Here is a 3667-nt window from a genome sequence, read left to right as displayed (position 1 = left end):
GACGCTGCCCCGCCGCCTCGACGCGACCCCGCCGCCCGGACGCCGCCCCGTCCACACGACCGTCGCCGGAGCCACAGATTCCTCGCCGGCCACCTCCCCCCACTCCAATCAAGAGCTCGAGGTCAGCGTTGCGCTGTCCACTTCTGCTGCTCCTCTCCTCTCTGTATTGGGCTTGATTCTTGCTGCTGTTGATCCCAAGTTTGATGCATAACAATTGTTCTATGAGTTCTCCAAATGAACAGGAGTACTCCTCTATTTTGATATGAAATCACCATGAAGGTCCACATGCTACTGTTGTCAACATGATAAATAGTTTTAGTTAGTTACCTCTGAAACTATTCCTAATTAACTGAAGAAGAGAAGAGAGGAGGAGTAGTTTATTTCATAGAGTAAACATTAGCACTATTTGACAGTAAAAGGTTTTAGCTAATTTGAATTAACTGAAAGCAGCAGTACATCATTTTTATTGACAGTAAAATGTTCAAAGAAACAGAAATATCAGTACAATAGCTAGATTACACTATCAGTACACTACCAGTAAAATGTTCATTTAGTTTCAGTAAACAAATATTGCCAAGCATGACATGGCCTTTGTGATCTCGTACTCCTGAATTTTCATGTCACTTGTGCTATTAGTAGTTTTTTGACAGTAAAAGGGATGAAGAGGTCGGTGACCTCCAAATTCCAAATTTAGTAAAAGTTTGGGTATTCGAAACTACTAGTCCGAAAAACAGTTTATGTGGTCTGAAACTTTTCCTAATGTGTTTCAGACTTTTAGTAAAAGTTGTTGAATCAAATCAGTTCTTTGATGCTATTATGGACAGATTTAAAATCCACACTAAACCTTGATATGGGAACTATTCGTTTTGATGCTACTATGCTTTAATACGATATGCTGCTAGTGGAAGACTTTGGAATTTGAAAACCCAAATCAGTTCAGTCTGCCTAGTTCAGCTTCACATAGGTTCCTATTTTCTAGCCTACTGTAATTGTTCCGAACTTTTGATAATCTGTTTCAGACTTTCAGTTAGGAGTTAAGACTAGGAAATAGTATGAACTGCTGTTGGATTAAATTAGTACGTGGTTAACAGGCACAACATTGTGCCTGTTGGGTTTATGGACAGATGCTAGAAGGTTGTCTGCAGATAGTTGTTTGCTAGGGGTGGGGAACCATTTCATAAGTAAAAAGTCTATACTGGACCTTGATACGTAAACCAATGGTTTTGATGGTACTTTGGAACTTGAAAATCAAAATCAGTTCAGTCTGCCTAGTTCAGCTTCATATAGAAGATAATGATTCCTGTTTTTTAGTCTACTGTAATTGTTTTTTAGCCCACAGCACTTTGCATTGTTTTGAGGTTTTGTACATCAGCTTTCTTTTTTATCTTCTTATTTAAAACCGTAGCAGTACCTGTGACACATAATGCCTAACAGTTTAACTATTCTCTATTTCTGTCCTCATTTAGTGCTTGGTATGTCTCCTGTTCTGGGTCATGGACTTTGTGCCATGCCCACATTGGTTTTCTGTTTGGCCTCAATTTGGCCTGACATATGATGGTCTACTAGCTGGTCTACTAGCTGGCAAGATGCTTGGTATATATATGTTGTGTTCAGTTTTGGCAGGAGTTCAGAACTGTTAGGCAAAGGTCATGTCTCCGACCATCGTGTCCTTTTTTGCCTTGTCCACCCGAGAGGCCCTTGAGTTTGCTGGAATGTCGATTAACTTCCGTTCCGGCAAATTCGGGTACTCCATATGTCCTATTTTCAGCAAAGGTCATGCTGAAATTTTCCGTGAATTTTAGCATGACTTTGCTAAAAATAGGACATATGGGGTACTTGTGACTAATGCATGGGCCGGGGTATCTTAGTAGTTAATTAAGTAGGATCAAATGCCCCGGCGTACTTGTGACTAATGCATGGCTTTTAGGGTGCCTCGGTGTCGATAAAAACCGAAATGATGAAAGCTTAGGCTTCTAGGGTGCCTCGGCGTCGAAAAACCCTCAATGATAAAAGCTTAGCTTTTAGGATGCCTCGGTGTCAACAAACCCTAAATGATGAGACCATGATCTTGTTCCATGACAATAACCAACTTTTTGACCAAACTTTGTTCCTATTTATAGAGAAACATGGCCAACAATGATGAGGCCGGGGGTTCGGGCGGAAAGAAATTCTGGGAGTTGTCCCAGGAGATGGAGGAACAACCTCACTTGTATGAGGACGCCGCCTTCCCCATCGATCTTGAGACCACTGATGGTACCGCCGAGGATGACCCCACTGATGCCACCACTGATGGTGCCGCCGAGGATGCCACCCACTGATGATGGCGGCGCACGCACAGATGGCAGCCAACCGAAGAGGCAACGGAAGGACCGGCGCCCGACCGTGCTCCGCACCCTCAAGGAGGAAGTTACTGAAGTGGACTCCAAAGGGAATCCAACGGCGCCCGAACGAATAGTGAATGGGTACTCGCTTCAGCTCGGGTGCTTTCTCCGGAGCACCGTCTCGATCAACACCGAGAACCTCAGGCATCCTGACCGAGGCAATTTGCGCAACCTCCTCTTCACAAAGCTGCACGAACGATACAAGTTCCCCGCTGAATTTGAAAACACAAGCCTCAAAGGGAATAAAGTGAACAATGCTGCCCTCACAAAGATGAGCACGGCCCTATCTACTTGGAAAAGCAATGTGAAGAGAATGATCGAGAAAGGTGAGAGTTATGAGAAGATCAAGGAGAAAAATCCTTCGATCATCGAAGATGACTACAACGACTTCAAGATCAATTGCTCGAGCACCGCAAGCTCCGAATCAAGTAAGTGGGGGAAAGAAATGCGGGAGCTGAACTTAGGGGAACACACACTCGGTCCCGGCGGTTACAGAGTGGCGGAGCCTATATGGGACAAGGAGGAGGCGGACCGTGCCGAGCAAGGCCTACCGCCCCTCTTCGATAAATACGGTGACAAGCAGACCAGGAACTTTGTCAGGGCCCGGTACAAGAAGGACCCGAAAACAAAGGAGCTTACCACGGATCCGAAGACCAGGGCGCTTGAGCTTGTTCTGGTAAGGAATACACCCCCGCGTAATTAGCTCCATATGGTTGCATTCTAATTAATGAAGCCAAATTTCTAAATGGTTCACATTCCTTCCACAGGCGACTGAAAGCAGTAGCGTGGGGTCGACTAAGAGCAACCCTTGGGACACCACTCTAAATAGGGTGTTGAATGTAATGAAGAACAAGGATAAGCTCGGTAAGCCGATGTCAGCTGGTCGTGTGGCCGGCAAAGGCTTGTCGACAAAATGGTCGTCATACTATAACACTGGTGGGCGAAAGGAGAAAAAGACCAGCTCGGAAAGCCAGGCGCGCGAGGTTCAAGAACTCAGGGCACAAGTGGCGCGGATTCCGGAGATTTTCCAAGAGCAAGTGCAACAACAACTCGGAGCGACGATCACCGCCATTATGCCTACCTTGATCCAGGGGATTAGCGCGTGGATTGCGGGCGGCCAACAGGGGCCGCCCCCGATTCCTAGCTTCACGGCAAGCAACTCGCAGAACGCGATGGCGGGGCCATTGGTGTCTCCGGCGGAGACGACATTGGTGTCTCCGACGCCGGCATGGGAGCTTAATGCACCCAGGTGTACGTCGGTCGGCACCTCTGTAGCAAGCGGCCCC

The sequence above is a fragment of the Triticum aestivum genome, chromosome 3A (assembly GCF_018294505.1).
Source record: "Triticum aestivum cultivar Chinese Spring chromosome 3A, IWGSC CS RefSeq v2.1, whole genome shotgun sequence".
Classification (NCBI taxonomy): Eukaryota; Viridiplantae; Streptophyta; class Magnoliopsida; order Poales; family Poaceae; genus Triticum; species Triticum aestivum.
This window is presented reverse-complemented; position numbering follows the sequence as displayed.